This window comes from Eublepharis macularius, chromosome 1 (genome assembly GCF_028583425.1).
Source record: "Eublepharis macularius isolate TG4126 chromosome 1, MPM_Emac_v1.0, whole genome shotgun sequence".
Lineage (NCBI taxonomy): Eukaryota > Metazoa > Chordata > Lepidosauria > Squamata > Eublepharidae > Eublepharis > Eublepharis macularius.
Window position 1 is genome coordinate 252,100,884 of NC_072790.1, and position 14,325 is coordinate 252,115,208.

Here is a 14,325-nt window from a genome sequence, read left to right on the forward strand (position 1 = left end):
GCTCCCCACACCCTGCCCCCACTTACTTGAGCAGCGGGGGGGTGCGCACCTTCCTTGCACACCGCAGTGCTCAAACCGGGCCCGATCCACGGCAAACCGGGCCCGTTTTCAGCAGCTGCGGAGCACAGGATCACTCCTGTGTTCCGCAGCGTCCCAAAACAGGCCCGTTTCGGTGCAGATCGGGCCCGTTTTTGAGGCGCTGCGGAGCGCAGGAATGCTCCTGCACTCCACAGTGCCTCAAAACTGGGCCCGGTCCGTGGCAGAACGGCCTGTTTCGGGCACGTTCTGCAGCACCCGGCCACGCAATGAAGTCCCCCCTGAAGTGATGTCATCGCGTCTGTGGGGGCGCGTGCACTCCCCTCTCCCCAAAGATGAGTGCCAGGTCCCTGTCCCACGCCAGGAGATCGAGGGGGCCCAGCAACCCTACCTTCTTGGGGTGGAGCAGTGGCAAATATTCCGGAGGAAATGTCCCACTTAAGAAACATCAAGCCAGGGCTAAACACCCCCCCACACACACACACCATGCACAGCTGATCGCCAAGATGCAGTTTTTCCAGGTAACTTTGTGAAGTGACCTGTTAACCCTTCTGCCTAGAAGGACTCATCTCCCAAACCTTACAGTTAATAAAGCTCGCTTGCAACACACATCCTGTGCTTGTGCCTTGAGCAACTGCTGCATTTTCTGTTTACACACAACTGCTGTGTAGCAACAGGCCCAAAACACATCGCACAGCTGAGAAAGGAAGGCAGGGATATCTACTCAGACGCAGGTCTCCAGGGTCCCAGACAAAGGCCTTCCCCAGCCCTGCTCCCTGAAACTGGAACCTTTTATGTGCCAAAGCCTGATTTCCGGATACTTGCACGTGGTCTGATTCATTCACGTCCACCAACTAGTCAAATGGGGTTTGGAGGCAGTCCTGTGCATGGCTGCCTGGGCAACTGCCCAGCACTGTAGAAAAGGAGCCCTGCCAGAGCCAGAAAAATCGCATCATTGTAGATTCAGATGGACCTACAGAATGCCCTCCACGCTGTCTGGTTGGACCGGCATGGATCACGCCAGACAGCCAAGCTCAATATTCCACAAGAAAAACAACCAGTGGAGAAAAAGACCTTTAGAAACAGCACGGAAGCGAGCAAGTTGAGTAGCATGCAACGGAGGATTTCACTAAAGATTTTATTACTATTATTTCTTCACTTTTAGACCCTGATACAAAAGCTAATACAGGGAAGACCCATTTAGTATGTCTGAAGAATTGGGCTCTCCATCTCAAAGAATCATAGAATCACAGGGTTGGAAGAGGCCTCCAGGGTCATTTAGTCCAACCCCCTGCACAGCACAGGAAATTCACAACTACCCCCCTTCCCCCCCCCCACACACACACCCAGTGACCCTTGCTCCATGCACAGTAGATGGCAAAACACTGTCAGGATCTCTAGCTAAACTGGCCGGGGGGGGAAATTGCTTCCTGACCCACAAGTGGCAATCGGCATTACCCTGAGCGTGTCAGAAGGGGCCACGAGAGCTAAGCCCTGGTGCAACCCTTCCTCTCATGATCTGCCCCGGTTCACAGAATCAGTCAAGAGAATCTCTTCCAAGAGAAGCTTGCAAAGCTGCAGTAGTAACATGGCAATCACAAAACTTGCAATCACGACCTGCTACGAGACCCCTGTTTAGTAATGCCGAAGTAGGCCAGCAGGGCTACCCCTCGGGAGCTACGAAATTGGCACCCCTAGTGCATCTGATAGGGTGGCAATTAAAAAAAGGGTCTTCCCCAGGCATGCTCTATTGGCACACCAACTCCCTGGCATGTGCAAGGAAGAACATTACGGCTCAGAGGTCTGGGGAGGAAGGGGGCGACAAAGCAGGCAGGCAGCCTGTCTCCCTCCTCCCCTTTGTGCTTGTTCCTGGCCGCACCGAGACAGGAGTTATTTCGACCTGCATTGTTCTCACTCAGCACTTCTGAGCTGCGCTTCCCTCCAGCCCTCCCCTCCCCTATTGTGAAAAGAGCTCTCAGCTTCCAAAGGCTGTCATCAGGCGGAGCCGAGCCAGGGTTTTCCCACAGGCCGCTGCCAAGTGGAGACAGCAGCGGGAGAGCTACTGCAACCTGCACCACGGCTAGGAGAGGAAGGGAGAGTGAGGGAGCCGCGCGTGGGGAAGTCCCCTGTTGCAAAGTTCATAACGCTCACCTGTGACATGAGCTCACCGGGGCGCCTTCGGCAGCTTTCTCATCTCCCAGCCACTGTGTGGCCCACATAAAAACCCAACCAACCTCACCAGGTTATCACAAGGAGTCATAGAGAGAAAACAGGTGACACAAGTAGGGTCACCTACTCTGGCTTGGGGAAATCCTGGAGATTTGGGCGTGGTGCCTGAGGAGGATGGAGGTTGTAGAGGGAAGGCTGCTCAGCAGAGATGTTGTGACACTCTAGGACTACTATTTCTCCTACACTCTATGGTATACCACAAAGTTTGCCCTCTAAAGCTGCCATTTCCGTCAGAGGAACCAATCTGTATAATTAGGGCTGCTAGCCAGGAACATGTGAAGAGCGGAGACTTCGGTACATGAAATGGTGTGACGCAATGAAGTCACTTCTGGAAGAGTACCCAGAAGTGACATCACGGGGCTGGATGACATTCTAGAATTCCTCTAGTTTCTATGGTAAATGCCATATATATGAGCGAAATTCCTAAGAGTGTTGCACAATACCTAGAGTGTCACACAACTTCTCTCCCTCTCTCTCCCTCTCACATAAACATAGTTTTGCTTTTGCTGTTTCATTGAGAGTGTGAGTGGGCAAGTCTAGAATTGGGAGATCAGTTGCATAAATGCCTTGCTATCAACGTGGAAAATATGTGCAGGTTTCTCCATTATTTAGATTCCTTATTTGCTGCCTCTGCAGCACCCTGTCGGAGAATGGGTCCAGCATTACAATGCCAGAAACAATATCAGCTATTTTCTTTGCTTCTTTTGCTAACCTCCGTCTCGTACACTGAACTTCTGTGAAAGCCACACCTCTTAGCCAAAATTGCCCCTGCTCTACTTTTTAAAAAATATCAAAAGCGTACCAGTCTCAGATTCTGCGTCAAAAGAAGGAGCACGCACTGACCTAGGTAAACAACGGCCACGCAAAATCTTTTCACACATCTTACCGGCTGTGCAAAATCGTGCAAAACTCCCAGAACACGTCTTACCGGCCGCGCAAAATCATGCAAAACTCCCGGAATGACGGCATCTTCCTGGCGCGATTTCCCGTCATGACTCCGGTTTGTGGCACGATTCGTCATTCCGGGAGTTTTGTACAATTTTGTGTGGCCAGTAAGATGTGTGAAAACGGCCAAGATGAATTAAGCAATATTTGAACACACTTATTCGCCTCGTGCAGCACCGTTGGTTTGGCTGGTGTTGGCGGAGCATGATGGGCAGTGCAGGGCATCGAAGCCTCGCCCTACGGGACATCCCACTCAGTCCTCTGCTTTTTAAAGGGTGTATGGGATTTCCCTAGATATCCCATAAGGACTAGAAATTTGCTTTTCCTTATGTGGGTAGGGGAGAAAGAAAGTTGAATTCTAGGATGTGGAATAACAGAGCCCCATACCATTCTTATTTATTTATGTTATTTATAGTCTGCTTTTCTCACCGAGATTCAAGGCAGATTACACATACAATCAATGGCTGCGACAGTCAATAAGGTATGGCTTGCAGAAATTGGAGGGGGGGGAGCAGAAATCTGAATAGAGATCCGAAACAATGCTGAAAAATATAATCAATTAAACATGACATATTAAACAATGCGGAAACTTCCCGGTAGGAGCATACTTGCAGTGACTTGAGTCTCAGTGAGAAAGGCAGACTAAAAATAACATAAATAATACTAAAATATAGTCTACAGGGCTCTGAACATCAGCAAAGTTGTATTACCTGCATCAAAAAGCTCTCCTGAGTAATTTGGTATGTAATAGACAGAGCCCTGATCAATATTAGTGGTGGGGGGACAAAACATGCCCCAGGGTTGCCAGCTCCAGCTTGGGAAATTCCTGGAGATTTGGGGGCTGGAGCCTGGAGAGGAAAGGGTTTAGGGAGGGGAGGGAACTCAGCAGGGCATAATACTATATAATCCACATTCTAAAGCAGCCGTTTTCTCCAGGGGAACTGATCTCTGTGACCTGGAGGTCAGTTATAATGCCTGGAGAGCTCCAGCCACCACCTGGAGGCTGGCAACCCCGTCTCCTAACTCTGTCCCCATCAAATCACAGAATCATAGAGTCGGAAGGGGCCTTACCGATCATCTAGTCCAGCCCCCAGCCCAAAGCAAAGACAACCGAAAGCAGCCCCAACAAGTATTCGTCTGGCTGCTCCTTGAAGACGGCTAATGAGGGGGAGCCCACCATATTCCCAGGTAGTCAATTCCACTGCTGGACTACTCTTCACGTGAAGAAGTTTTTCTTAAAGTCCACCTGGTACATTCCCTCCTGTAGTGTAAACCCACAGCTCCCTTCCTTCCCCTAAGTGACAGCCTTAAATACTTAAAGAGAGCCATCATGTCTCCCCTCAACCTCCTCTTTTCCTCGCTGAACGTGTCCCTCAGTCTTTCCTCGTAGGGCTTGGTCGCCAGGCCCCTGACCGTCCTGGTTGCTCTACTGTTGTTGTTCCAGTTTGTCCACATCCTTTTGGAAGTGAGGCCTCCAGAACTGCCCACAATACTCCAGGTGGCGCCTGACCAACTCGGCATATAGTGGGATAAAGACATCCTGTGATTTGGATGGGATGCCTTTGTTAATACACCCTAAGATTGTGTTTGCCGTTTGTGCTGCTGCATCACACTGACTGCTCCTATTTAGCTTCCCGTCCACCCGTTTCCCAAGATCAGGTTCATACACACTGCTACACACTGCTACCCAGAAGCGTATCCCTCATCCAGTATGCATGCTTTGCATTTTTGTTCCCCAGATGGAGAACCTGGCACGTATTCATGTTAAATCGCATCTTATTCAAATCTGGCCATTTTCCCGGTGTGTTCAGATCTCGTTGAATTCTGTCTTCAAGAGTGTCTTTGCTACTCCTCTCAGTTTGGTGCCATGTGGAAATGGAACAGTAAAACTAGTCCATTAGGTACCACATTCAGTGATGTAGGCAAAACTGGACAAAACGCTGGGACATCCACTGAGGGCCCTCCCAGGCAATTGTTATTACAAAATTACATGTGTGGGCTGGACTCTCATTCCAATTGGGCCATTACAGGGGCAGGGAAGGATATTTAACTCTCCTCCTAACCTAAAATGCCCTGCTAAATCTGTTGTTTGCCCCACGGGAGAAAATCTCCCAGTACCTAATTTTTCTTGTTCGTAATTTGCATGTGGAAAACCTTACATTGGAGTAATGAGCCCCGATCAATGAAAAAATGGATGAATCTGGAGCTCAGACTGCCTCTCAGGGGAGCCGTCCTACAAAGGCCACGTGGCTCTGGCATTACTTGGTGGTGGAGCCGTCTTGACCACGGGAAAAGGTTTTCCCCCTCTACCATTGGGCATTGTTCCTTGTGGCCGGCTCAACATGGCATTGGCTGTTAATCTACACATTACCTTCTGGACAAGGGTCACTTTTAGGGGGGGGGGCGATTTCATTGGCCTCACCCTTCCCAAAGAAGCTGAAGGTGGAGCCGTCGGCTGCCTCACCCGACAGTAACACATTACACTTTCCCCTGCGCACAATGGGAGGTGGGGTGGGTGGGAAAATGCACCCCATAGTGTCAGGAGACAGGGTAAGCAGTCAACCCCGCAAAGAAGAACCACCCAGCACAGGGATACAGTTTTCTACGGCAGCCCTGAGTCGCTCCACCCTGCCCAGGATTCCTTGGGAGGCTGGCTGCAAGCAGCACAGAATTGACCCTCCCAGTGGCAAAGGGATCCGCCGTGCCCTCGAAAAGGATTCCCAAATTGGCACGCTGCCTGTGCTTCTCCCGGGGAGGCAGGGAATGGCAGCGCACGGTTGGCAAGTCTTGCCGTGGGCCCGTCGCAATGACATTTGCAAGCGGGTCACCCGCGGGTCAGGTGGCTGAAGCGCACAGCTGTCCGGAGCACATTTCGGAGCTGTGCCTTCAACCGGATATTGCGGAACCCAACTGAGCAACCGGAGCCCTTCGGCTTGTCCCTGAATTGCCTCACCCGCCCGCCCACAACCATCCCCAGCCTCCATTGGGCAGTGGGGGGTGGGTGGAGGGGAGACCAACTAAGAGTGTAAAATTAACTTCTTGTAATAAAGGCATTTGGATGCTTGGCCTGCCCGTTCCTGAAGGGATAAAACGCCCAGAACAACCAATGCAGCATCTAAAAGAGCAGGGCGTCTCCAGTGGAAAAAAATCTCGCCTCGCCTTGGAAACCAATGGCCGCCCAAGGTGAGCCACCTCCCATTGCCCCAAGGCAGCGGGGCCAGCAGGCTGACCAAACTGGGTTGCCAGTTCCCAGGCAGGGCCTGGAGAGCCCCTGGAATTACAACTGATCTCTGGATGAGAGGAAATGCTGGGGAGTGGACTCCACGGCACGGCTAAAATTCCCTCCTAAAATGCCACGCTCTGAAAATCCCACCCCCCCAAAGCTCCAAGAATTTCCCAATCTGGATTGGGTCACCTGGAAGGGCCGCAGCTCATTTGCTCGGCATGCCGAAGGTGCCCTGCACTTAAAATTTAAAAGTATCAGGCGGCGGTGGTGGAGAGCGCCATCAAGTCCTAGCTGACTTACAGTGACCCCTAGTGGGGTTTTCAAGGCGAGAGACTAACAGAGGTGGTTTGCCATTGCCTGGCCTTTGCTGGAGGTCTCCCATCCAATTCCTAACCAAGGCCAACCCTGCTTAGCTTCTGAGGTCAGACAAGAACAGGGTCACTGATCCCGTATAAGGCAGTTTCATCTGTCCCCAAGTCTTGGCTGGCTGCCAGCCCACCTCTGCTTCGGCCAGCCCAGCTTGCCCTGACTGGACACCATTCCATTCCCAGTCACCTGGGATGCCACCATATAGGGAGGCAGTCACCCATGTATGCCAGTGCCAGGAGGCAACACCAGGTGACGGTGTTGGTCTCTGTGCCCGGTTCTAGACCCTCCAAAATAATTAGTTGGCCGCTCTGCGCAGGGCTGGATGGACCACTGGTCGGATCCAGCAGGGCTCTTCTTGTGTTCTTAAGTCCAGAGTCACTCGTTCTGCTGCAAAGGCCACTGGGTGGGCTCGGACACACAATCACACCCCCTTGTTTATGGAGGGTTCGCCCCTGGATAAGCTAGGACAAGAGCAACAATGCTGTTGGGAATTCCCTTGATTTTTGAAGATCATTTGCAAGGTCAGTTTAGCCCAATAGGGGAATATCGACCGCCGTTCGGGAGATCAGAATTTAAAAGGCACCAGGTTGGGCTGGAGGGTTAGGGGGGAGCATAATGCGCTCTGCTTGGCGGCGCGGACGGCAACCTCAACTCCCCTCTGTCTGGAGATAAGGGGCGGGGCCACCAGCCATGTGACCATTTTCAAGAGGTGCCAGAACTCCGTTCCCCCGCGTTCCCGCTGAAAAAAAGCCCTGGTCTTGAGGCTAAAGGATCTGAGGTGGGGTATGACAGATTCACGCAGAAGTCCGTCACCTCCATTTTCAGAGGCGGCAAATCTCTGGAGGCAGCAGGAGGCAACTTCAGGGGAAGGCCTCAGCCTCCATGCTGTTTCTTGGCCCCAGGGCAACTGGTTGGCCGCTGTGTCAAACAGGATGCTGGAGCAGATGGACCACGCATCTGACCGAGCAGGACGCTCCCCAATTTCCCCCCAGCTTTGGCCTTTCCCCTTCTTCCATTCATTTACAAAGCAGCAAAAAACGGCCTGTAACTGAGAAGACCCTTGCGAAGGAACGCAGGCCAAAGCACAAAGATGCAGCGGTGGGGGCAGCAGAAGTCATTTTTCCATCAAGCCACAACACAGTTGGAGCCAGCTACGCTCTGGATGGCTTCCACCAGCCAAGATTTTTTTCTAAAAAATCTATTCCATCAAGGTAAGAGTGAAAGTAATAGTGAAAGACAAACCTTCCCCCTAGATTTCTGCATGGAAGATATGCACGGAGGTTGTGAAGTCAGTCATACAGCACCTAGGGTCACATGACACCATTGCAAAGCACCCTCAAATTCCCACTGCTGGACTAGACGCAAGCCTACTGCATGCTAAGCTGGGCCCAGTCCATGCAAAGGAAGGGAAATCAAAAGTTAAGGCACACCTTTTCTCCTGATATGTCATCCCTCACATCTGATTGAGCACTAAAACCAGGGAAACCCCTATTCAGACATGCTCCTGCTCAGGGCTTTTCTTCTGGGAAAAGAGGTGGTGAAACTCAGTGAGTTGCCAGCAAAAGGGGCAACTCCTGGCGAGAGGTGGTGGCCCTGGTACCATATGCGCATGCACAAAGCGCATGCACGTTTCCAGGACCGCACAATGACGTCACTTTGGGTCAGCTGGAACAAGGGGGGAGTTTTTAAAAGTTTAAATCACCCTCAGTGAAAATGATCACATGGCCGGTGGCCCCGCCCCATTCTCCAGACAGAGGGGAGTTTAGATGGCCCTCCATGCCACAGTGCAGAGGGCGATCTAAACTCCCCTCTGTCTGGAGATAAGGGGCGGGGCCACCAGCCATGTGACCATTTTCAAGAGGTGCCGGAACTCCATTCCACCGCGTTCCGGCTGAAAAAAAGCCCTGCTCCTGCTGTCACTCATTGGAATGGGAAGGCCCAAAGGCAAATGCGGTCGGAACACCAAAAGACACAAAGGCAGTCGCACAGGACACAAATGCTTTTAAGATCCCACTTGAATGTAATTGTTCTTGACTTTAGGTGAGTCTCTGAGATGCAGTTTATCTTTGCATTAAACATAACTGCACATAAACACTACGGATTTTATCCTACATATCTTAGCTGACATTCTAACAACAGTTATTTAAGATTGATTATAAAAATACACGATAGATTTATTAGCTCTTTCAATTTTCACAGAGTGATTTTTTTGTCTATGAGGCTGCGTAGTGGCATAGGGTTTCCAACCTCCAGGTGGTAGCGAGAGATATCCTGGAATTACAACCCCTAGAGAAAATGGCTGCTTTGGAAGGGGGACACTATGGCAGTTTACCCCTCCCAGAGGTCCCTCCCCTCCCAAACCCTGCCCCCCCCAGGCTTCCACCCCGTAAATCTCCAGAAACATCCCACCCCCGAGCTGGCAACCCTATCCGGCGAAACCTATTTGGTCCAATCCAACCTAATTCAATGTAAATTGGCTTGTTTCAACTGTTAGAAAACTAAAAACAAAATCCCTTTGATATAAAACTAAATTTAGTCACTAGTAACTCTCCAGATCTTATCCAATGATCTTCAAAGCCCCTTTTAAAAGGGCAAGCTTTTGAAGTCCAGTACTAAGTTACAGCATTTAAAGATTTATCGGGGGGTGGGGATTTCCATTTAAAATGGTCTTTTAAAAGCAGAGGGATGAGTATTTATGGTTCGGGTATAAGAAACCGAAACAACAGATAAGGGACAGAGGACCTGGTGCGTTCTCGAGCTTGATTCCAGCTGTCAGTTTGGAGAGAGATGGTGAAAGGCAAAGTCTGAGAATTGGAAAGCTTGCAATGCTGGGACTTCTCCTCTTTATCCTGACCTCCCTGAGAACATGAGCAGAGGTAAGGTTAGGCAGCAGGCTTTGACTGCCACTGGAGATGGAGCGTGGTGGGAGACTGTCAGGTCAGACCCACAAGATGGAATCCCCTAGGAAGTCATCTTGGCTCCAGGCAATGCGCAAGAACGAAGTCAAGATGGGAAACCCTTTGCAATGGAATGTGCAGAGACGGGTGCCATTTGGAAGAGGGGGGTTGCCTCAGAGTCATAGAATCATAGGGTTGGAAGGCTCCCCCAGGGTCATCTAGTCCAACCCCCTGCACAATGCAGGAAATTCACAACTACCTCCCCCCCCCCACACACAGTGACCCTTGCTCCATGCCCCGAAGAGAATCCAAACTACCAAATGAGGCTGATCCCGGTACAAGTTACCTGAAACCACAGTGGGGCAGTCCCACCTGGGAAAATACGACAAACAATATACTTAAACAATCAACTTATAACCCAGTGCAGTTATTCATACAACGATCCAAGTCCAGTTCCATACATCACAACAAGTGGAACATATTTACAGCGCTTATACAATTAACTCCTATGATCAGCTCTGTAGAAGACAATTCCCCGTAGGGAGAAACTCCGGGACAAAGTCCAAGTTCAAGGTAAGTATAATCAGTCTCTTCTCAGTAACAAGTGTCTTCTTTTTCGTTGCAGTTGATTCGGCGGACCAATGAAGATCAAAACATGAAGCCCAAACTGGGGACGGCTATCACGGACGCAGATTTCGTCAAGTGGACTTCCTCAGGGGCTTAAGAGTGGTCCTCTCCATACTAGATGTTATCCGGACAGTGACGCTGGCACCAAAGCCTAGGGGAAATTGCTACCTGACCCCAAGGTGGCGATCGGCCTTGCCCTGGGCATGTAAGAAGGGGCCACGTGAACTAAGCAAAGATGTAACCCTTCCTGCCCTCCCTCTCATGAGCTGCCCAGGTTCAATCAGTTCAGCCTTTGAAACACAGCCAGTTGAGCACAAAAAGAACCCATTTGCAACTAAGCTGAGCTTCTCCATCACAATCTTTGCAGGCCGAGCGTGATGCAATTAACTCTTCCCAACAGGAATGACTCATTCTGGGCTTCACAGAGAAAGCCTGACCCAAGACGGCATCCTTACAGCTCACCGCACTCCATCACAGGCTTGGAACAAAGGGAGCCCTTCAACACAATGAGATACACGTAGGAAAGAAAAAGGGGCCTTGAGATTTATTTGTAGCAAACTTCTTGTAGCAAAGGAAGGCTCATTTGATCTCATTCTGTGGGCGAGCCGGCGTGGAGACCAAATCTTGTCTCTCGCACCACAAACTCACGTGGTGACTTTAGTCAAGCGAACTCTCTCGCCATGTATACTTAAGGCACTGCTGTAAGAATTACAGAGAGATCGGTCTATATTGTGTTGCGCTGACGGTGGCAAAACGTCTCACACAGAGCTGATGAGAGGTCACAGAATACACATAAACACTGCAACCGTTCAAGGAAGGCGCAACAACAAAACATTCCTGCTTGTCCAAGAGAAGGGAATGCTATCCAGAACTGCAATTAATGTCTTAGTGACCTTAGGGAAATACACCGCTACAGACTGACTCAACCTGGACTTCACACTCAGGTGTGACTCTGGACGTGACCTGAATTCCACAACCTTGTGAACCCAGGGCTTTTCTAGATGTGTTCTGAATTCAGCAAGCCGATTTCCTGGACAAAGGAGGGGGGAGGTTTCTACACTGAACACAAATCTAAGGACACAAAGGTGCAGGCGCATTCTTTAAAACGCAATGCTGCATGCTTCCAGTGTAACGAAGAGCGCTACGGCTACTTAAGGCCAAATGAATTGTGGCATAAGCCCCCGTGGGTTTCTGTGCCCCAAATAATCAGGGCAGACAGCGCTTTCACCCACATGCCTGGAGATATGCACCCACACAGGCGTGCAGACGCACACACCAACGTTCCCACCCCAAAACACACACTAACTCTGCTCCAAACCTCAACAAGGCCCTAACGTGGTTGTTGAGAAAGCCTCCCGGCCTCACGTCACAGTGCAGGCGTGGGATTCAGAGAAAGGAGAAGTGGAATGAGGAGGAAACAGCAAGGAGAAAGAACCCTGAGCCTTTTTATCATTATTAGAACAGCTGCTCCTTACTCATACCGAAAACACAAACCAAATTCTAACTCTCTTTTGCCCAGAACAGGAAGAAGCATTACTTGATGGCGTGGGGGTGGGAACAGATTTTCCCCAACCGCTGTTTTTTAAAACAATGTCATCTGTTAACAGTCACTTGGTGAGTGGATGGATTCAACTTCTGCAAACTTGCGTTTCCTGAAAGATAGGGAGGGCCGTCCCCCCAATTCCCCTTTCCCTCTTCCCATTTATGAAGCTCAGATCCGGGACCATCTTTATCTGATTTTGTAGCCCAAACTATTTTGAGTTGCTTCAAGCATTACGTACGCTTCTTTCAGACCGGTTTTGGGGAAATGCTTTTCCATGGCGTAGATTTCACATGGGTTCCCTCCCCTGCCCCCAGCCATGGAATGCAAAAGGGTTTCAAAAGATTTGTAAAAATTGAAGGGGTGGGGGGATAAGGGATTCCCTTCCTTTAGCATTCTAGAGGATAGCAGAAAAGGTTAGAAATTTTCAGAAGGCAGGGAAAGGGTTTACTCCTGTGTGAGCATGCCCTATATCTAAAGATTCAGCCAGGCCTCCCAAAAGCATGTCACACGCGCCAGCCTGCTCCGGCAGAGCCCGGCTGAACAATGCGTGGCCTCCAAGACACTGTAGAGAAAGGAAGTGTGTGTGGAGGGGGAAGCTGAGCGGAGTGAGAAGGCCTGAACAAGAGCTTTTAAAAAGTTTACAGCAAGGGTTTTCTGCAGAGTGGGTGGAAGGGCAGTCTTTTTTTTTTTTTTAAACCTAGCTCCCTCTGCAAGGCGAGAGCAGAGGCCTAGCTTTTTATTTAGATCCCTGAATTAAGCCAGCTCCACATTGGGAAATTCCGGGAGATTTGGGGGCCGGAGACTAGAGAGGGCACAGTTTGGGGAGAGGGTATATGGCATAAATAATGCCATATTGTGGCATAAGTAATGCCAAAGGGCTCCAGAGCAGCCCTTTTCTCCAGGGGAGCTGATCTCTGTGGTCTGGAGATTGGTTGTGATTCCGGGGGATCTCCAGGCCTCACCTGGAGGTTGGCAACCATGCCGACCCAGCCCCTCCCGGAGTTTATAGCGATGTCCTTTTGCTTTCTGGCGGAGAGGAACCAGCCACAAGCCCCCCCGGCCTCTGCCCTTGGGCGCAAAAGGAGCGAGCGCGCAAAGAGAGGCGCAAATTTTGCGCGCTCTGTGCGCGCCGGGCAGTCCCCCCCCCGCGCGGGCGGGGACCCTCAGCCGGCTGGAGGGAAGGCGAGGCCGCGCCTGATGCGCGCCCCCGAGCCGACCGTTGGCCCTTCGAGGGAAAGGAGCGAGCGGCAGCGCGCCCTGCGAGAGCAGCCTCGGCTCCTGCCCTCCGCCTCGGCGGCTTTGAACGCAAAACGCGTCCCCGGCGAGGAGAGCCCCTGGCACGGCGGTCCAGCCGGGCGGCTTCCCTTCCCGCGGCCCGGAGAGCGGGGAGAAGCCGGCCCCGGGCAGGCCACCTCCGGCTCCCCGGGAGGGCTGCTTCGCCCGCCGGCTCCGAGGCCCAAAGTTTCGAAACCCCCAACGGCCGAGCGGCGGCACCCCCTGTAGGCAGACCCCATTTGCCGGCTCGCCCGGGGCCGCGGAAGCAACAGCCGGCCGGGCTCCCGACAGACCCGAGACTCTGCCGAGCGCCGCCGGGCTCCGAAGCGCGATCCGGCTCCGGGGGCGCCTTAAAGCCCCGCCAGCGTTCCGGGGCTAACGACAGACCAGAGAATCGCCGCCTCGGTCGCTCCGACGCTCCTTGGGTGTTGGAGCGCTCCGACGCTCCTTGGAAACCTTGGCGGGTTTAAGGCGCCACTGGAGCCGGACCTTTCTCTTCCACCTGAAAGTGCCTTCCCTGAAAAAGCAGCGGGAGAAACTCAACTTGGGGGCCGAGGGGGGGGAAGCCTGGCCCGGGGAGGGCTTGGCCCCTGAAGGGGGTCCGCCTGGCCGCGGAGACCGATCCCCAAGCGCGGGCGCCCTCACCTTGCCTCCTGGCGGGTCGCCTTCCTGCCGGCTCAGCCTCTCGCTCCCCAGGCCGGACAGCCGCCGCCTTCGCCGGCGTGGAAATTTTCCTGCTGGGAACTTCCAGCCCCGGCACGAGGTGTGGCTCTCTCTGCCCCGCTGCCTGCGAGGAGGAGGAGGAGGAGGAAATGCGAAGACTTTCGACGGGAGAGGAGAGGAGAGGCCGGGCGGCGGCGGCGGCGGCAGCTCCCACCCTGGGCGCCGGTGGCATTGCACCCGGGCTGCCCGCCCGCGCAGTTGCCACCCTCCCGGTGGGGCCTGGATCTCCCGGAATCACAACCGATCCCCAGATGGCAGAGGTCAGTTCCCCAGGAGAGAAGGGCTGCTTGGGGGGGGGGGATAATAATAACAACAACAATAATAATAAAGAAAAGAACAAGAAAAATGATTAAATACAGAGATCTGGCAATAGAAACCACCCGACTATGGAAGAAGAACGCAACAGTAGTTCCCGATTGTCATCGGGGCACTGGGAACCATCTTGAAAAACTGCA

At 52.2% G+C, this 14,325-nt stretch overlaps 1 protein-coding gene across 1 annotated transcript in view; it reads right to left on the minus strand.

Annotated features, from left to right (window-relative positions):
• The window catches only part of CDC42SE1 (CDC42 small effector 1), a 55,961-nt gene extending 42,028 nt beyond the window's left edge, over positions 1–13,933 (minus strand). The window contains exon 1 of the mRNA XM_054998346.1: positions 13,793–13,933. The gene's annotated coding sequence lies outside the window, so the exon portion shown is untranslated. The remainder of the gene's footprint in view (positions 1–13,792) is intronic.
• Positions 13,934–14,325: the final 392 nt, after the last annotated feature.